At 15.4% G+C, this 23,675-nt stretch overlaps 3 pseudogenes; all 3 read right to left on the reverse strand.

Moving 5' to 3' along the window:
- Positions 1 to 11,997: 11,997 nt before the first annotated feature.
- On the reverse strand, positions 11,998 to 17,608 carry LOC143364877 (cytochrome b pseudogene; annotated as a pseudogene).
- A 1,198-nt stretch (positions 17,609 to 18,806) lies between these two features.
- LOC143364876 (cytochrome c oxidase subunit 2 pseudogene) lies at positions 18,807 to 22,317 on the reverse strand (annotated as a pseudogene).
- Positions 21,924 to 23,424, reverse strand: LOC143364878 (cytochrome c oxidase subunit 1 pseudogene; annotated as a pseudogene).
- Between the last annotated feature and the right edge of the window lie 251 nt (positions 23,425 to 23,675).

The raw sequence follows: 23,675 nt of genomic DNA on the forward strand, positions 1-23,675 counted from the left end.
ATATTAAATATTTATTTATTAGGTATTTATATATATATAATAATAATATATATATATATATTTATTTTTATAAATATTTTATTATATATAAAGAGAATTAAGAATTTATATTTATTTAATTAATTTTTAAAATATTTTAATATATATATATATAATTATTTAATAATATATAAATTATTTATATATATATATACATTTAATGCTTAACCATCTGTGTAAATTATAATATCCTAATATGAATCACATTTATATAAATACATAACAATCTCTTACTCTAAACATCTAATCTATATAATATTCATTCCAATATACATATAATTATATGCCATTTATATATACATTTATATATATATAAATTATTTATATAATATATATATATTTAATTAATTTATATATGCATATATATATATATAAATTATTTATATATATATATTTATATATATAATTAAATTATATATACATATATATATATATAAATTATTTATATATATATATATATTTAATTAAATTATATATACATATATATATATATAAATTATTTATATATATATATATATATATTTAATTAAATTATATATACATATATATATATATAAATTATTTATATATATATATATATATTTAATTAAATTTAATTATTCCTAATAAATTTATTTATATATATTAATTTATATATATATAAATAATTTATTTATTAAATATTTATATATATATAAATTATTTATATATATCTAATTAAATTTAAATATCTCTAATAAATTTATGTATAATATATACATTTATATTAATTTTTAAATTTTTTACTACAGAACAATAATAATTTAATAATATACTATATATTTAATTATAATATCAACATTTGTAAAATGAATCCATTTATGAATATATCCTAGAGTAAAACTAGTTATTAGACATTTATATCAGATTTAATTAATTCATAATAACCTATAAATATTCATACAATTATAAATATATAAATTTAATTATAAATAAATAATTTATTATATAAATATTTATATATATATAAATTATTTAATATATATTAAATATTTATTTGTTAGGTATTTATATATATATAATAATAATATATATATATATATATTTATTTTTATAAATATTTTATTATATATAAAGAGAATTAAGAATTTATATTTATTTAATTAATTTTTAAAATATTTTAATATATATATATATAATTATTTAATAATATATAAATTATTTATATATATATATACATTTAATGCTTAACCATCTGTGTAAATTATAATATCCTAATATGAATCACATTTATATAAATACATAACAATCTCTTACTCTAAACATCTAATCTATATAATATTCATTCCAATATACATATAATTATATGCCATTTATATATACATTTATATATATATAAATTATTTATATAATATATATATATTTAATTAATTTATATATGCATATATATATATATAAATTATTTATATATATATATTTATATATATAATTAAATTATATATACATATATATATATATAAATTATTTATATGAATATATACATATATATATATGTATATATACATATAAATTATTTATATATATATATATATATATATATATATATATATATATATATATATATATATATATATATATATATATATATATATATATATATATATATATATATATATATATATATATATATATATATATATATATAATACATAATAATATTTATTTTATTGGAAAAAAAAAAAAAAAAGAGAAAGTGAATAATTTAATTAAATTATTTTATAGTTAATTAATTTAATATTGAGTTTAAATTTTATTATGAGAAGTAAAATAAATGAAAAATTTTTAATAAAATTTATTGGGTTTAAATATATTTAATAAACCTATAATAATAAGTTAAGTTGTGCATTAGCGTCAATAATAAATAAAAAAAAAAATGAGAAAAAAGCTTTGATTTGGGGGGAAAATGATTTTTTTTTAGAAAAAAATAATAATTTTATTGAATTAATATGAAAAATTTAAATTTAGGGGTAAATTTAAATAAAATAAGGGGTAATTAATTAATATAAAATTTTAGGGAAATTTTATTTATAAAAAATTTGTATTGAATTAGTAATAAAAATTTATTTGAGTGAATTTTTTTATATAAAATTATTTATGGAAAGAATTTATATGGAATTATTAATATTTAAAATTTATTGAATTAATTTAGTAAATTTTTAATAATAGTTGATTTATATTAAAATTAAATATATTTAATAAACCTATAATAATAAGTTAAGTTGTGCATTAGCGTCAATAATAAATAAAAAAAAAAATGAGAAAAAAGCTTTGATTTGGGGGAAAAATGATTTTTTTTTAGAAAAAAATAATAATTTTATTGAATTAATATGAAAAATTTAAATTTAGGGGTAAATTTAAATAAAATAAGGGGTGATTAATTAATATAAAATTTTAGGGAAATTTTATTTATAAAAAATTTGCATAGAATTAGTAATAAAAATTTATTTGAGTGAATTTTTTATATAAAATTATTTATGAAAAGAATTATTAGGGGAATTTTATTCATAAAAAATTTGTATTGAATTAGTAATAAAAATTTATTTGAATGAATTTTTTATATAAAATTATTTATGAAAAGAATTATTAGGGGAATTTTATTCATAAAAAATTTGTATTGAATTAGTAATAAAAATTTATTTGAATGAATTTTTTATATAAAATTATTTATGAAAAGAATTATTAGGGAAATTTTATTTGTAAAAAATTTGTATTGAATTAGTAATAAAAATTTATTTGAGTGGACTTTTTATATAAAATTATTTATAAAAAAGAATTATTAGGGGAATTTTATTCATAAAAAATTTGTATTGAATTAGTAATAAAAATTTATTTGAATGAATTTTTAATATAAAATTATTTATGAAAAGAATTATTAGGGGAATTTTATTCATAAAAAATTTGTATTGAATTAGTAATAAAAATTTATTTGAATGAATTTTTTATATAAAATTATTTATGAAAAGAATTATTAGGGAAATTTTATTTGTAAAAAATTTGTATTGAATTAGTAATAAAAATTTATTTGAGTGGACTTTTTATATAAAATTATTTATAAAAAAGAATTATTGGGAAAATTTTATTTATAAAAAAATTTGTATTGAATTAGTAATAAAAATTTATTTGAATGAATTTTTTATATGAAATTATTTATGAAAAGAATTATTAGGGAAATTTTATTTATAAAAAAATTTTTATTGAATTAGTAATAAAAATTTATTTGAGTGGATTTTTTATATAAAATTATTTATAAAAAAGAATTATTGGGAAAATTTTATTTATAAAAAAATTTGTATTGAATTAGTAATAAAAATTTATTTGAATGAATTTTCTATATGAAGTTATTTATGAAAAGAATTATTAGGGAAATTTTATTTGTAAAAAAATTTGTATTGAATTAGTAATAAAAATTTATTTGAATGAATTTTCTATATGAAGTTATTTATGAAAAGAATTATTAGGGAAATTTTATTTGTAAAAAAATTTGTATTGAATTAGTAATAAAAATTTATTTGAATGAATTTTCTATATGAAGTTATTTATGAAAAGAATTATTAGGGAAATTTTATTTATAAAAAAATTTGTATTGAATTAGTAATAAAAATTTATTTGAGTGAATTTTTTATATTAAATTATTTATGAAAAGAATTATTAGGGAAATTTTATTTGTAAAAAAATTTGTATTGAATTAGTAATAAAAATTTATTTGAATGAATTTTCTATATGAAGTTATTTATGAAAAGAATTATTAGGGAAATTTTATTTGTAAAAAAATTTGTATTGAATTAGTAATAAAAATTTATTTGAATGAATTTTCTATATGAAATTATTTATGAAAAGAATTATTAGGGAAATTTTATTTATAAAAAAATTTGTATTGAATTAGTAATAAAAATTTATTTGAGTGGACTTTTTATATAAAATTATTTATAAAAAAGAATTATTAGGGAAATTTTATTTGTAAAAAAATTTGTATTGAATTAGTAATAAAAATTTATTTGAATGAATTTTCTATATGAAGTTATTTATGAAAAGAATTATTAGGGAAATTTTATTTGTAAAAAAATTTGTATTGAATTAGTAATAAAAATTTATTTGAATGAATTTTTTATATGAAGTTATTTATGAAAAGAATTATTAGGGAAATTTTATTTGTAAAAAAATTTGTATTGAATTAGTAATAAAAATTTATTTGAGTGGACTTTTTATATAAAATTATTTATAAAAAAGAATTATTAGGGAAATTTTATTTGTAAAAAAATTTGTATTGAATTAGTAATAAAAATTTATTTGAATGAATTTTTTATATGAAGTTATTTATGAAAAGAATTATTAGGGAAATTTTATTTGTAAAAAAATTTGTATTGAATTAGTAATAAAAATTTATTTGAATGAATTTTTTATATGAAGTTATTTATGAAAAGAATTATTAGGGAAATTTTATTTATAAAAAAATTTGTATTGAATTAGTAATAAAAATTTATTTGAGTAAATTTTTTATATTAAATTATTTATGAAAAGAATTATTAGGGAAATTTTATTTATAAAAAATTTGTATTGAATTAGTAATAAAAATTTATTTGAATGAATTTTTTTTATATAAAATTATTTATGGGAAGAATTTATATGGAATTATTAATATTTAAAATTTATTGAAATAATTTAGTAAATTTTTAATAATAGTTGATTTATATTAAAATTAAATATATTTAATAAACCTATAATAATAAGTTAAGTTGTACATTAGCGTCAATAATAAATAAAAAAAAAAATGAGAAAAAAGCTTTGATTTGGGGGAAAAATGATTTTTTTTAGAAAAAAATAATAATTTTATTGAATTAATATGAAAAATTTAAATTTAGGGGTAAATTTAAATAAAATAAGGGGTAATTAATTAATATAAAATTTTAGGGAAATTTTATTTTGAAAAATTTGTATAGAATTAGTAATAAAAATTTATTTGAATGAATTTTTTATATAAAATTATTTATGAAAAGAATTATTAGGGGAATTTTATTCATAAAAAAATTTGTATAGAATTAGTAATAAAAATTTATTTGAATGAATTTTCTATATAAAATTATTTATAAAAAAGAATTATTGGGGAAATTTTATTTATAAAAAAATTTGTATTGAATTAGTAATAAAAATTTATTTGAGTGGATTTTTTATATAAAATTATTTATAAAAAAGAATTATTAGGGAAATTTTATTTATAAAAAATTTGTATTGAATTAGTAATAAAAATTTATTTGAGTGAATTTTTTATATTAAATTATTTATGAAAAGAATTATTAGGGAAATTTTATTTGTAAAAAAATTTGTATTGAATTAGTAATAAAAATTTATTTGAATGGATTTTCTATATGAAATTATTTATGAAAAGAATTATTAGGGAAATTTTATTTATAAAAAAATTTGTATTGAATTAGTAATAAAAATTTATTTGAATGAATTTTCTATATGAAATTATTTATGAAAAGAATTATTAGGGAAATTTTATTTGTAAAAAATTTGTATTGAATTAGTAATAAAAATTTATTTGAATGGATTTTTTATATGAAATTATTTATGAAAAGAATTATTAGGGAAATTTTATTTATAAAAAAATTTGTATTGAATTAGTAATAAAAATTTATTTGAATGAATTTTCTATATGAAATTATTTATGAAAAGAATTATTAGGGAAATTTTATTTGTAAAAAATTTGTATTGAATTAGTAATAAAAATTTATTTGAATGGATTTTCTATATGAAATTATTTATGAAAAGAATTATTAGGGGAATTTTATTTATAAAAAAATTTGTATTGAATTAGTAATAAAAATTTATTTGAATGAATTTTCTATATGAAATTATTTATGAAAAGAATTATTAGGGAAATTTTATTTATAAAAAATTTGTATTGAATTAGTAATAAAAATTTATTTGAGTGAATTTTTTATATTAAATTATTTATGAAAAGAATTATTAGGGAAATTTTATTTGTAAAAAAATTTGTATTGAATTAGTAATAAAAATTTATTTGAATGGATTTTCTATATGAAATTATTTATGAAAAGAATTATTAGGGAAATTTTATTTATAAAAAAATTTGTATTGAATTAGTAATAAAAATTTATTTGAATGAATTTTCTATATGAAATTATTTATGAAAAGAATTATTAGGGAAATTTTATTTGTAAAAAATTTGTATTGAATTAGTAATAAAAATTTATTTGAATGGATTTTTTATATGAAATTATTTATGAAAAGAATTATTAGGGAAATTTTATTTATAAAAAAATTTGTATTGAATTAGTAATAAAAATTTATTTGAATGAATTTTCTATATGAAATTATTTATGAAAAGAATTATTAGGGAAATTTTATTTGTAAAAAATTTGTATTGAATTAGTAATAAAAATTTATTTGAATGGATTTTCTATATGAAATTATTTATGAAAAGAATTATTAGGGGAATTTTATTTATAAAAAAATTTGTATTGAATTAGTAATAAAAATTTATTTGAATGAATTTTCTATATGAAATTATTTATGAAAAGAATTATTAGGGAAATTTTATTTATAAAAAAATTTGTATTGAATTAGTAATAAAAATTTATTTGAGTGGATTTTTTATATAAAATTATTTATAAAAAAGAATTATTAGGGAAATTTTATTTATAAAAAAATTTGTATTGAATTAGTAATAAAAATTTATTTGAGTGGACTTTTTATATAAAATTATTTATAAAAAAGAATTATTAGGGAAATTTTATTTATAAAAAAATTTGTATTGAATTAGTAATAAAAATTTATTTGAGTGGACTTTTTATATAAAATTATTTATGAAAATTATTAGGGAAATTTTATTTATAAAAAAAATTTGTATTGAATTAGTAATAAAAATTTATTTGAATTAATTTTCTATATGAAATTATTTATGAAAAGAATTATTAGGGAAATTTTATTTATAAAAAAATTTGTATTGAATTAGCAATAAAAATTTATTTGAGTGGACTTTTTATATAAAATTATTTATAAAAAAGAATTATTGGGAAAATTTTATTTATAAAAAATTTGTATTGAATTAGTAATAAAAATTTATTTGAATGAATTTTTTATATGAAATTATTTATGAAAAGAATTATTAGGAAAATTTTATTTATAAAAAATTTGTATTGAATTAGTAATAAAAATTTATTTGAATGAATTTTCTATATGAAATTATTTATGAAAAGAATTATTAGGGAAATTTTATTTATAAAAAATTTGTATTGAATTAGTGACAAAAAATTATTTGAATGAATTTTTTATATGAAATTATTTATGAAAAGAATTATTAGGGAAATTTTATTTATAAAAAATTTGTATTGAATTAATAATAAAAATTTATTTGAATGAATTTTTTTTATATAAAATTATTTATGGGGAGAATTTATATGGAATTATTAATATTTAAAATTTATTGAATTAATTTAGTAAATTTTTAATAATAGTTGATTTATATTAAAATTAAATATATTTAATAAACCTATAATAATAAGTTAAGTTGTGCATTAGCGTCAATAATAAATAAAAAAAAAAATGAGAAAAAAGCTTTGATTTGGGGGAAAAATGATTTTTTTTTAGAAAAAAATAATAATTTTATTGAATTAGTATGAAAAATTTAAATTTAGGGGTAAATTTAAATAAAATAAGGGGTAATTAACTAATATAAAATTTAGGGAAATTTTATTTTAAAAAATTTGTATAGAATTAGTAATAAAAATTTATTTGAATGAATTTTTTATATAAAATTATTTATGAAAAGAATTATTAGGGGAATTTTATTCATAAAAAAATTTGTATAGAATTAGTGATAAAAATTTATTTGAATGAATTTTTTATATTAAATTATTTATGAAAAGAATTATTAGGGAAATTTTATTTGTAAAAAATTTGTATTGAATTAGTAATAAAAATTTATTTGAGTGGACTTTTTATATAAAATTATTTATAAAAAATTATTAGGGAAATTTTATTTGTAAAAAATTTGTATTGAATTAGTAACAAAAATTTATTTGAGTGGACTTTTTATATAAAAAAGATTTTAAAAAATTTGTATAGAATTAGTAATAAAAATTTATTTGAATGAATTTTTTATATAAAATTATTTATGAAAAGAATTATTAGGGGGATTTTATTCATAAAAAAAATTTGTATAGAATTAGCAATAAAAATTTATTTGGATGAATTTTTTATATTAAATTATTTATGAAAAGAATTATTAGGGAAATTTTATTTGTAAAAAATTTGTATTGAATTAGTAATAAAAATTTATTTGAGTGGACTTTTTATATAAAAAAGAATTATTGGGAAAATTTTATTTATAAAAAATTTGTATTGAATTAGTAATAAAAATTTATTTGAATGAATTTTTTATATTAAACTATTTATGAAAAGAATTATTGGGAAAATTTTATTCATAAAAAATTTGTATTGAATTAGTAATAAAAATTTATTTGAGTACACTTTTTATATAAAATTATTTATAAAAAAGAATTATTGGGAAAATTTTATTTATAAAAAATTTGTATTGAATTAATAATAAAAATTTATTTGAGTGGACTTTTTATATAAAATTATTTATAAAAAAGAATTATTGGGAAAATTTTATTTATAAAAAATTTGTATTGAATTAGTAATAAAAATTTATTTGAATGAATTTTTTATATAAAATTATTTATAAAAAAGAATTATTGGGAAAATTTTATTTGTAAAAAATTTGTATTGAGTTAGTAATAAAAATTTATTTGAATTAATTTTTTATATTAAATTATTTATGAAAAGAATTATTAGGGAAATTTTACTTATAAAAAAATTTGTATTGAATTAGTAATAAAAATTTATTTGAGTGGATTTTTTTATATAAAATTATTTATAAAAAAGAATTATTGGGAAAATTTTATTTGTAAAAAAATTTATATTAAATTAATAATAAAAATTTATTTGAGTGGATTTTTTTATATAAAATTATTTATAAAAAAGAATTATTGGGAAAATTTTATTTGTAAAAAAATTTATATTAAATTAATAATAAAAATTTATTTGAGTGAATTTTTTATATTAAATTATTTATGAAAAGAATTATTAGGGAAATTTTATTTGTAAAAAAATTTGTATTGAATTAGTAATAAAAATTTATTTGAATGGATTTTTTATATGAAATTATTTATGAAAAGAATTATTAGGGAAATTTTATTTATAAAAAAATTTGTATTGAATTAGTAATAAAAATTTATTTGAATGAATTTTTTATATGAAATTATTTATGAAAAGAATTATTAGGGAAATTTTATTTATAAAAAAATTTGTATTGAATTAGTAATAAAAATTTATTTGAGTGGATTTTTTATATAAAATTATTTATAAAAAAGAATTGGGAAAATTTTATTTATAAAAAATTTGTATTGAATTAGTAATAAAAATTTATTTGAATGAATTTTTTATATGAAATTATTTATGGAAAGAATTATTAGGAAAATTTTATTTATAAAAAATTTGTATTGAATTAGTAATAAAAATTTATTTGAATGAATTTTCTATATGAAATTATTTATGAAAAGAATTATTAGGGAAATTTTATTTATAAAAAATTTGTATTGAATTAGTAATAAAAATTTATTTGAATGAATTTTTTATATGAAATTATTTATGAAAAGAATTATTAGGGAACCTTTATTTATAAAAAAATTTGTGTTGAATTAACAATAAAAATTTATTTGAATAAATTTTTATATAAAATTATTTATAAAAAGAATTATTAGGAAACTTATTTATGAAAAGTTTAGTATTAAATTAAAATAAGAATTTATTTGAGTATAAATATATATATATATATATATATATATATATATATATATATATAAATAAAAATTTATATAAAAATTATATTAAATTAATAATAAAAGTTTATTAATTAATATTGAAAATTTTTAATAAAATATCTTATTAAAAAATTATATAAAAAATATTTGGTTCTACATTTATATAAATATAAATGATTGAAGGTGAATTTTATAGAAAATTTAATTATAGTTTAAAAATTAATTATAAAAATTTATTTATAAATGAAATTTATTTAAAAGTAAAAATTTAAAAAATTTTTATAAATTTTGTGTAAAAATTAAGTTTATATTTAAATGAAAGTTTGACAAAGAAATTTAAAATAAATAATGGTAAATTTTAGTGCCAGCATCAGCGGTTACACTATTGTTATGAGTTAATTAATGAAATAATTAGAGATTTTGAAATTTAGTTTAAATGTATATTATTTTTTTTGGTGAAATATAAAAGTATAATATATTTAATTATTAAAATACAAATTTTTGAGAAATCTTAAGAATAGACTAGGATTAGATACCCTATTATAAAGATAAATTTAAAATGTTAAATATTAAATGTTAATCATTAAAATTAAATAATATGGCGGCTTTATATACTTATTAGAGGAACTTGTTTATTAAATTGATATCCCACGTTAAGATAAACTTAAATGGAAAATTTATGTATTGTTGTTTAAAAAATTTATAGAAATTTTATTTTTGAAATATTATATATATATATATATATATATATATATAATAGTAATTCAAATCAAAATGTAGTTTATTTAAGATATAATGAGTTACATAAAAATTATTTTTTTTTAAATTAAATTTTAATATTTAATAAAGATAGGATTTAAAAGTAAATTTTATAAATTAATGAAATTGAAATTAGTTTTATTTAGTGTACAAATTGCCCGTCACTTTCATTATAAATGGAATAAGTCGTAACATAGTAAAGGTATTGGAAAATGTTTTTAATAAAAAATTTAGTTTAATATAAAAATATTTCGTTTACATTGAAAAGATTTACATGAAATAAAATTTTAAATTAAATAATTAAATATTTAGGGTTGATAGTGTTTAAGGTTAAATATATTATAAAAAAAATTATTTTAAAAAATTAAATTTTTAGTATTTATTTAAGAAAAAAATAAAAATTTTATATACATAGTATTGTGAAAGATAATAAATAAAATATTTAAAAGTAGAATTTATTTTTGTACCTTTTGTATCAGGGGTTATTAAAATTTAAATATAGTTTATATTATTCTCGAATATAAATGAGCTAATTAATTAAAATTTTTTTTGTAGCAAAAAAATTATGAATATTTAATTTGATGTGAAATGTAATACGAATTTATAGATATCTAGTTTTTTTAGAAATGAATTTAATTCATATATTTATTTTAATAATATATATATATATATATATATATATTAATAAATATAAATAATTTAGGGGATAAACTTTAAATTAAATTTATAATTTTTAATTGAAATATAATAAATAAATTAATTTTAAAATTTAATATATTATAGAAAAAATTTAATAATTTAATAATAATAATATATATATATATATATATATATATAAAAAAAAATTTAATTAACTAGAATATAATTTAATTATAAAAAAAATTAAATAAATTAAAAATTTAAAGATATAATGATAATATAAGTAATTGATTATATAAATATAAATATATATATATATATATATATAATATTAAAGAATTTGGCAAAAATTATACTCACCTGTTTAACAAAAACATGTCTTTTTGAATTTAATTTAAAGTTGTCCCTGCTCCATGAATAATTTTTAAATAGCTGCAGTATACTGACTGTACAAAGGTAGCATAATCATTTGTCTTTTAATTAAAGGCTGGAATGAAAGGGTTGATGAAGTATAAACTGTTTCAATATTAAATAATGAAATTAAATTTTAAGTAAAAATGCTTAAATTAATTTAAGGGACGATAAGACCCTATAGAATTTAATAAATTAATAAAGTTTTTAATTTATTTATAAGAAAATTTATTAATTTATTTTATTGGGGTGATATTTAAATTTAATAAACTTTAAATTAAGAAATCATAAATTAATGTTAATAAAAATGATATTGTATTATAAATTATAAGAAAAATTACCTTAGGGATAACAGCATAATATCTTTAAGAAGGCCTTATTTATAAAGATGTTTATGACCTCGATGTTGAATTAAGATAAATTTTAAATGCAGAAGTTTAAAAATTAAGTCTGTTCGACTTTTGAAATCTTACATGATTTGAGTTCAGATCGGTGTAAGCCAGATCGGTTTCTATCTTTAAAAGTAAAATAATATTTTTGTACGAAAGGACTAAGTATTTTTAATAATTAATATTATATATATATATATATATATATAAATGTAAATAATTATTTTGGCAGATTAGTGTAATAAATTTAGAATTTAATAAAGTATGCAATAAGTATACAGATAATAATTTATGTATTAAAATTTAATTTATATTTTAATTTATTTTTTTTTATTGTTTTAATTTTAATAATATTAATTAGTATAGCTTTTTTAACATTATTTGAACGAAAAGTATTAGGGTTTATTCAAAATCGAAAGGGACCAAATAAAGTATTAATTATAGGAATTTTTCAACCTTTTAGAGATGTAATTAAATTATTAAATAAGGAATTATTTTTTTTAGATAAAATTAATTTAAATTATTATATATTTATACCTATAATTTCTTTAATTTTATCTATAATATTATGGTTAGTTTACCCATTTTATGTAAATATATTTTCAATAAATTTAGGAATTTTATTTATATTAAGATTAATGAGTGTAGGGGTTTTTCCAATTATATTAGGGGGGTGGGCTTCAAATTCTAATTATTCTATATTGGGTGCTATTCGTTCAGTTGCCCAATCAATTTCTTATGAAGTAAGATTATTTTTAATTATTTTTAATTTAATTTTATTAGTTGAAAGGTTTAATTTATTAGAATTTTTAAAATTTCAAGAAAATATTAAATTTTTAATTATAATTTATCCAGTTTATTTAATATTTATGGTTAGAATATTAATTGAATTAAATCGTACTCCTTTTGATTTAGTTGAAGGAGAATCTGAGTTAGTCTCTGGTTTTAATACAGAGTATTTTAGAAGATTATTTGCTTTAATTTTTATATCTGAATACTTAAGGATTATTTTTATAAGGTTTTTAGTAACAATTATGTTTTTAGGGTTTAAATTATTAAGATTTAAATTTATTGTTAGAATAATTTTTCATATATTTTTTGTGATTTGAATTCGAGGGGTTTTACCTCGAATTCGTTATGATGAATTAATAATAATATGTTGAAAGAAATTTTTATCGTTATCATTATTATATATTTTATTTATTTTAAGGATAAAGGAATTAATTATTTATATAAATATAAGTTAATAGATAGTTTTATATCTATAAAATATTTTCAAAATAAATGCTATTAAAGCTTATTAACTAATAAATTAATTTATCTCAGATATAATTTAGTGAGGGGGTTAAAATGAAATATAAAAAGTAAATTAATGTAAATAATATTCTTAAGTTAATAAATGGAGGCTCAATTAATTGCCTTCCTAACCATGTTAATATGATAAAAGATAAAATAAAAATTCAAAAAAGAATTTTTCTTAAAAAATAAAATTTTCTTGAAGTTAATTTATTATAATTTAAAATAGGTATAAATATTAAAATTAAAATAGATGAAAATAAACCTAGAACTCCACCAAATATTAGGAATAATTCGTAAAATTGTGTAAGCAAATAAAAAATATCATTCAGGTTTAATATGTTCAGGTGTAATTATAGGGTTAGCTATAATAAAATTATCTGGGTCACTTAAATTATAAGGAAAAATTAAAGTAACTATAATAAATAGAAATAAAATTAATATATATCCAAGTACATCTTTAATAAGAAAATAAGGTGAAAAATAAATTAAGTAAAATTTATTTCTGGATCCTATAGGGTTATTTGATCCTGAATTATGTAAGAAGAAAAGATGGATAATTACTAAAAATAAAATTATAAATGGGAGAATAAAATGAAAGGTATAGAATCGGTTTAATGTGGCATTATTAATAGAAAATCCTCCTCAAATTCATTCAACTAATATTTTTCCAATAAAAGGTAAGGCTGATAATAAGTTAGTAATAACTGTAGCTCCTCAAAAAGATATTTGTCCTCATGGTAAAACATAACCTAAGAATGCTGTTGCTATTGATATAATTAAAATAATTACTCCGATTAATCAAACATTAACTAATTTGAAAGAGTGATAATAAATTCCTCGGGCAATATGAAGAAATATAGTAAAAAAAAAGAAAGATGCTCCATTTATATGGATAAGACGGATTCATCATCCGAACTTAACATTTTTTATAATATGAATTGTTCTATGAAAAGCAAGATTAATATTAGGGCAATAATGTATAGATAAAAATAGACCTGAAATAATTTGAATAATTAAAAATAATCCTAAAATTGAACCAAAATTTCATCATATATTAATATTTATGGGGGATGGTAATTTATTTAGAGAATAATTGAAAATTGATAAAATTTTATTATTTTTTAATAGTTTAGAAAATTTCATTAATTAATAATTTTTCGTAAGGGTTTATATTTTGATAAACAAATTTTTATTGAGAATAATAAAGTAATTAATAAATAAAAAATTATTAAGAAGGTAACTTTATAAAGTGGGTATGTATAAGTTTTGTAAATAAATAATGAATTAGAAGTTTTAAATTTAATATTAATTGAATAATTAAAAAAATAATAAAAAAATATAACAAAAATTAATATAATTACTATAAATCAAATAAAGTTTAGGTTAGATTTAAACGATTTATTATAATAATTGTTAATTAATCTTGTAAAATAAAGGAATATAATTATATTTCCTCTAATTATTGAAATAAAAATTATGAAACAATATAATGATTTTTGAGTAATTAAATAATTTAAAATTAAATAAATTAAAGTGAATAAAATTAAGCTTATTATGAAATTTAGTGGGGAGATATTTTTATTATATATAATAATAATAATTATATATATATTAATATAAAGTATAAATTTAATAAAAAATTCATAAGAACTGTTCATTGAATTCAAGAAATAGTTTAAATAGAATATTAATTTTGGGGATTAAAGATATTAAGGTTAATTTTCTTGAAGTTTAAGCTAAAGAAAAAATTTTCATATTTAATTTACAAAATTAATATTTTATTTTAAATTATTTAGCTAAATTGATTTATTTAAATAATTATTATTTAGTAATAGTTTTATTAATTTTATTAATAATTTTTATATTTATAGAGAATTTTTTAATATTTTTAATTGGATTGGAATATATATTAATATTTTATTTGTTTATAACTTTAATTATTTCTGACAGTTTAAATAATGATTGAATATTTATATATATATTAATTATAGGAGTTTGTGAAAGAGTTATTGGTATTTCTTTAATAGTTAGAATTGTTCATATGTATGGTTCACAAAGAATAAAAATTTTAAATTTAAAATGATAGTAGAAATTTTAATTATTACTTATTTATATTTAATATTATTTAAAAATAAATTTATAAAAATAAGTTTATTAAAAAATTTTATTAGATGTGTGTTAATATTTTTAACAGTAAAAATTTTTTTTAAATATAATTTTATTGTAAATTTTTCTATAATAAGTAGATTATTTAGGTTAAATAATTATTCATTTATATTAATTATACTAAGTTTATGAATTTTTGGTATTATTTTTTTATTTTTAATAGATAAGAATATTTTATTATGTATAAAAATACATTTAGTTTTATTAATTATTTTAATAATATTTTTTATAAGAATTCAATTATTATTATTTTATTTTATATTTGAAGTAAGGTTAATTTTAATTTTTTTTATAATTATTAAATGGGGGTTAGGGGAAAAACGGTTGGAAGCTGCTTATTTTATAATATTTTATACAATATTTTTTTCTTTACCTTTTTTAATTTTTTTATTTTTAATTATAAATGAATTAATATTAGATTTAATAATAATAGTAGAATTAAAAAAAATTAAAATAAGAAGTTATTTTTTTATATTTATAATAGGAACTTTTTTAGTAAAGATTCCTATATATATATTTCATGGGTGGTTATTAAAGGCTCATGTTGAAGCCCCAGTATATAGTTCAATAATTTTAGCTTCAATTTTATTAAAATTAGGAACTTATGGTTTATTACAAATAGTAATTATATTTTATTATTTATTTATAAATATAAAATTTTATATAATAATAATTAGTTTATTAGGCAGAGTTATTTTGAGGGGGTTATGTTTACGCCAATTAGATATAAAAATTTTAGTTGCTTATTCATCAGTTGTTCATATAGGAATTTTAATTAGAAGAATGTTAACATTTTTTAAAATTAGAGTAATTGGGAGGTATATTATTATAATTGCTCATGGGTTATGTTCTTCTGGTTTATTTTTTTTAGTAAATATTTGTTATCAAGAAACTAATAGACGTTTAATATTAATTAATAAAGGATTAATAAATTATATACCTAAAATAAGAATAATATGATTTTTATTATGTTCTTCAAATATATCTGCCCCAGTGTCATTAAATTTAGTGGGAGAAATTATATTATTAGTAGGGTTAATAATATGAATAGAGTATTTAATAATTGTTATAATTTTTTTTTGTTTTTTTAGATTTATTTATTCATTATATTTATTTTGTTATGTCCAACATGGGGAATTAAATTATTATTTAAAAATTAAAAGAAGTAAAATAATTAATTATATTGTATTAATTTTACATTGATTACCTTTAAATATTATATTTTTGGATTTAATTTTTTTTTAATTTAAATAGTTTAAGAAAAAAATTTTGAATTGTGGTTTCAAAGATGTATAATAACTTTAAATTATTTATGAATTAATAGTTTATGGGGTGATTATATTTTTTTTAGGTATATTTTTTATTTTAATAAGTATATATATATATATATATAATATAATAATAATTTTAGAGTGAACAATTTTTATATTAAGTAGAATAAAATTTAATTATATAATTTATTTAGATTATATAGGTTTAATATATATAGGAGTTGTTTTAATTATTTCTTTTTTTATTATATTTTATAGAATAAATTATATAAATGGGGATATATATATTAATCGATTTAAATATTTATTATTATTATTTATTTTTTCAATATGTTTAATAATTTTAAGTCCAAGGATTTTAAGAATTTTATTAGGATGAGATGGGTTAGGTTTAATTTCTTATTGTTTAGTAATTTATTATCAAAATAAGAATTCTTATAATTCAGGGATATTAACTATTCTTTGTAATCGATTAGGAGATGTTGGGTTATTAATATTAATTAGAATATCATCATTTTTAGGTTCTTGAAATTTAATATTATATAGAATAAGATTAATTATAATAATTTTAATGTTAATTTTAATAATTACAAAAAGTGCTCAATTACCTTTTTCGGCTTGATTACCTGCTGCTATAACTGCCCCTACTCCTATTTCTTCTTTAGTACATTCTTCTACTTTGGTTACTGCTGGTATTTATTTAATAATTCGGTATAATAAATTTATTTTAATTGAAGTGAAAAGATATATTATTATTATTTCTAGTTTAACAATGTTTATGGCTGGGTTAATAGCAAATTATGAATATAATTTAAAAAAAGTAATTGCTCTTTCAACTTTAAGACAATTAGGGTTTATAATAAGAATTTTAGGGTTAGGTATAGTAAATTTAGGGTTTTATCATTTATTAATTCATGCTTTTTTTAAATCTTTAATATTTATATGTGTTGGGGGGTATATTCATACATCTTTAGGAAGGCAAGATTTACGTAAATTTAAAGGTGTAATAAGAATAACTCCTTTAAAGAGTGTTGTATTTATTTTTTCTTTTATGAATTTAAGTGGTTTTCCATTTATTTCTGGGTTTTATTCAAAAGATTTAATTTTAGAATTTATAATAGTAAGAAGATTAAATAAATTAATAATTTATATTTTAATGATTTCAACAGTTTTAACAATTAATTATAGAGTTCGAATTATAAAATTATTTTTTGAAATATATATAGGGATTTATAGATACCAATATGTAGGAGATGGTAAATTTATAATTTTTTGTAAATTTTTTATAATATTATTAGTAATTTTTTTTGGGTATTTTTATTTAAGGTTAATTAATTATTTTACTTGTATAATTACAGAAAATGATAAATTAGTTTTAATAATAATATATATTCTTAGATGAATAGTAACCTTTAGATTTCATTTTAGATGTAAGAAGTTAATAAATTTTAGTTATTTAAATTTCATTATGAGAATATTTTATTCAATTTTTTTTTATAAAATAATTTATTTAAATTTTTTAAAATTTATATTAACATATGAGAAATTCAATGAGAAATGAATAGATAAAATTTTAGGTGTAAATATAAAAAAAATATTTTATTTACAGAAGGTGTACCCATTGATGAATAGATGATTATATTCAATTCATATAATAAAGTTGATAAAATTTTATAGAGTGTTATTAATTTTTATTTTATTTATTTATAATTATTTAAATAGCTTAATAAAAAGTTTAATATTGAAAATATTAAGATAATTAAAAATTTTTAAATAAATTTATAAACTTAATAGTTAATTTTATATTGAAATTATAATATTTTTTTTAAATTATATAAATTTAGAAATATTTATGATTAAATCATATTAAAAGAATTAGAAGTTCTAAATTTATATTTCTTTAATTGGAGATATTAGTCTCAAAAAAATTATTAACAATAATTTACCTAAATTTTGGTTTCAATTAAAAGATATAAATAATTTAATTTTAAAAAGCAAATTTAATGTTATATATATAATATTAACTAATATCCTGTTTATATAAGAAAAATAAATTTCTTTTTTTTAAGTCGAAATTAAATGTAAAAATTACTATATATAAATTAATGGATTCATTTAAATAAGTTACAAGTTCATTCAATTCATAGCCTAATAATTAAAATTAAAAGAAAAGTGAAAAAAGTATAAATAGATAAAATTGAAAGATTATTAAGTAATTTTAAAATTGGTAAAATTAGAATAATTTCTACATCAAAAATAAGAAATATTAGAGTTATAATATAAAAATTAATTGAAAATGGTAATCGTGCTCTAGTAATAGGGTCAAATCCACATTCAAATGGTGTAATTTTTTCTCGATCTTTATTTATAATTATTGAAAAAAAAAAATTAATTAAAATAATTAAAGAGATAATAATAAATATAAAGATAAAAAATATAAAGATATTAAAAATTATATATATTATTTAATTAAATCTTTTAATTGGAAATTAAATGTAATTATTTATACTATATATATATATATATATATATATATATATATATATTATATATATTAATATATTCATCAATAAATTAGGATATAAAGAATAAGTCAAATAATATCAACAAAATGTCAATATCATGTAGCCGCTTCAAAATGAAAATGATGAATTTTAGAAAAGTGGTTTAAATATATTCGAATTAATCTTGTTCTTAAAAAAATGATACCTAATAATACATGGAGGCCATGAAATCCTGTAGATATAAAAAAAATTGATCCAAAAATTCCATCGTTAAAAGTAAAAGGGGCTTCTATATATTCAATTATTTGAATAGAGGAAAAATACATGCCTAGTAGAATTGTAAAAATTAATGGTGTTATAGATTTTTTTTTGTTTTTAACTAATAAATTATGTCTTCATGTAATAGTAAATCCCGAAGAAATTAAAATAATTGAGTTTAAAAGGGGGATATCATAAGGGTTAAATATAATAATATTTTTAGGTGGTCATATTATACCAATTTCAATTCTTGGGGAGATTGCTGAATGAAGGTAAGTTCAAAAAAAAGAAATAAAAAAAAATAATTCTGAAATAATAAATAAAATTATTCCAAATTTTAATAATTTTAAAACACTTAATGTATGACATCCTTGTATTGTTCTTTCTCGAATAATATCTCGTCATCATTGGTATAGAATTAAAAATAGAATTAATAAATTAAATATAGTAATATTGAAGTTAGAAGAATTAAATCAATAAATAGTTCTTAATAACAAATTTAAAATTCTTCATGAAGTTATTAAAGGTCAGGGTCTTAAAGTTACTATATGAAATGGGTGGTGATGAGATATTTTCATTTAATTAGATTCATTAAAATACAATAAAGTTAAAATAGAAAATACATAGGATTGAATAATAGAAACTGAAATTTCTAAAATTATTAATAAATTTTGGATAAAAAAAAGAATTAATATATAAGGTATATTTTCTAAAGTTGTTCCTAATAAGGATAAAAGTAAATGTCCTGCTAATATATTAGCAGATAGTCGAATTGCAAGAGTTCATGGTCGAATAAAATTTCTAATAGATTCAATTAAAATTATAAAAATTATTAAAGGTCCTGGTGTGTTTATGGGTAGAAGATGAATGAATATTTTATTAGTGTTATTTAATCATCCAAATAATATAAATCTTATTCATAATCTTAGGGATAAAGAAAGATTAATAGATAAATGTCTTGATGGGGTAAAAATATAAGGTATTAAACTTAATAAATTTAATTTTAAAAATATAATTATAATAGTTAAAAAAATAATCAAGTTTGATGAAAATTTTTTTTTTGTTAAATTAAAAAATTCTTGAAAAATTTTTTTGTAGAAGTTTAATCAAAAGATATTAATTCGTGAGGGTGATAATCAATAAGGTCAATTTATTAATATTAAAGGAAAAAATAAAATTAATCAATTTAAAGATAAAAATTTATTTGTAGAAGGGTCAAAAATTGAAAATAAATTTGTTAACATTTAAAATTTAATAGTTTTTTTTATTAATTTAAAATTATTTAAATTAGTATGAGTAGTTGGTGAAAATGAAAAAGGAGAAAAATATAAAATTGAAATATATATATATATAATTATAAGTATAAAAAAGAAAAGTAAAAGTCAATATATAGGTCTTATTTGAGGGATAAAAGAATAAAATCATTAGAAGTAGACGATTAACTACTATATTTTGGTTTAAGAGACCATTTCTTTCTTTCAGACACCTAATGAAAGAGTATTACTATAATAATTTTAAAATGACAATTTAATGTTATAAAATTTAACTAATTCTTTAATTATTTTTATTAATTCAATTAATAAAATTAAAATAATTTGTTCTTTCAATAACAATAGGTATAAATCTATGGTATGCACCACAAATTTCAGAACATTGTCCAAAAAATATTCCAGGTCGTAAAGAAATTAAAGATATTTGATTAATTCGACCTGGTGAGGCATCTATTTTAATTCCTATAGTTGGGATAGTTCATGAGTGAATTACATCTATAGAAGATACTAGTAATCGGATAGGAATTTTATAAGGAATAACTGCTCGATTATCAACATCTAATAAACGAAATTGATTAATATTTTCAATTGATTTAATTATATAAGAGTCAAATATAAAATTAGAAAATTCAGGATATTCATAACTTCAATATCATTGATGGCCAATTGATTTAATAGTAAAATATGTAGGGTTTCATAATTCATCAATAAAATAAAGAGTTTTAAGAGAAGGGATTGAAATAATTAAAAGTATAATTATAGGAGTGATAGTTCATAAAATTTCAATATTATGATTTTTTAATAAATTTAAATTTAAATATTTATTATTTAAAATAAAAATTATTATATATATAGTAGAAATAGTAATTATTGTTAGGATAATTATTGTAAAATTATAAAAATAAAATAAATTATCAGCAAATGGAGAGTTAGGATCTTGGAAAGAATATATATTTCATGTAGCTATATTTATTATGTAAATAAATTTTAATAAAAATTATTAATTTTATTTATGAGACTTAAATTCATTACACTATTCTGCCATATTAAAATTTAAAAATAATAATAGGAAGTTCGTTATATGAATGTCTATAAGGGGGGTAATTTTGTAATCACTCTAAAGATGATTGGAAATATTTAAATATAATTAAACGTTTTATAATTAATCTCTCTAAAATAATAAAGATTAATAAAATTATTCTATTAAAAGCAATTAATGAACCAATTGATGAAATTAAATTTCAACAATAGTAAGCATCTGGGTAATCTGAATATCGTCGAGGTATTCCCATTAATCCTAAGAAGTGTTGTGGGAAAAAAGTTATGTTTACTCCAAGAAATATTATAGTAAATTGAATATTTAATAGTTTTTTATTTAGTGTAAGTCCAGTGAATAGGGGGTATCAATGAATTAATCTTGCAATAATTGCAAATACTGCACCCATAGATAAAACATAGTGGAAATGACCAATTACATAATATGTATCATGAAGTATAATATCAATAGAAGAATTTGATAATATAATTCCAGTTAATCCCCCTAATGTAAATAAGAAGATAAATCCTAAAGATCATATAATTGATGGGTTTATTTTAATTTTTGACCCACAATAAGTAGCAATTCATCTAAATACTTTAATTCCTGTTGGTACAGCAATAATTATAGTGGCAGATGTAAAATATGCTCGTGTATCAACATCTAATCCTACAGTAAATATGTGATGAGCTCATACAATAAATCCTAAAAATCCAATTCCTAATATAGCATAAATTATTCCTAAATTTCCGAAAATTTCTTTTTTTCCTCTTTCGTTAAAAATAATATGTGAAATTAATCCAAATCCGGGGAGAATTAAAATATAAACTTCAGGATGACCAAAAAATCAGAATAAATGTTGATAAAGAATAGGGTCTCCTCCTCCGGAAGGATCAAAAAAAGATGTATTTAAATTTCGGTCTGTTAATAGTATAGTAATAGCACCTGCTAAAACAGGGAGAGAAAGAAGAAGTAAAATAGCAGTAATTTTAACTGATCAAGGAAATAAGGGGATTTGATTTATATTAAGTGAAATATTTTTTATTAATATAATTGAAACAATAAAATTAATAGCACCTATAATAGAAGAAATACCTGCAATATGTAAAGAAAAAATAGTAAAATCAACAGAAAAGGATGAGTGATATATAATTGAAGATAGGGGAGGGTAAATAGTTCAACCTGTTCCTGATCCTGTAGATAAAGTTCTTCTTATTATAAGTATAAATAATGAAGGAATTAATAATCAAAATCTTATATTATTTATACGTGGGAAAGCTATATCAGGAGCCCCAATTATTAGTGGTACTAATCAATTTCCAAACCCCCCAATTATAAATGGTATAACTATAAAAAAAATTATAATAAAAGCATGTGAAGTTACAATAGTATTATAAATTTGGTCGTTATTAATTCATCTTCCAGGTGTTCTTAATTCTATACGAATAATTATACTTAAAGATGCTCCGATTATCCCTGATCATATAGCAAAGATAAAATAAAGTATTCCAATATTTTTATGGTTAGTTGAATAAAATCATTTTTGGTAATAAATTTTATTTAGAAATATTATGCCTGATAAAAGGAGTAAACTGTAAATTTATTTATGAAAATAAATTTTCTAATATTAAATTAAGATTTAAATAATTAAGTTAAATATATATTTATATAAAACTTTGAAGGTTTTAAGTTTTATTAACTTAAAATCTTTATTTATATAGTTTATAAAAAATATTAAATTGCAAATTTAAAGAAATTAAAAAATTA

Source organism: Halictus rubicundus, unplaced genomic scaffold, assembly GCF_050948215.1.
Source record: "Halictus rubicundus isolate RS-2024b unplaced genomic scaffold, iyHalRubi1_principal scaffold1103, whole genome shotgun sequence".
Classification (NCBI taxonomy): domain Eukaryota; kingdom Metazoa; phylum Arthropoda; class Insecta; order Hymenoptera; family Halictidae; genus Halictus; species Halictus rubicundus.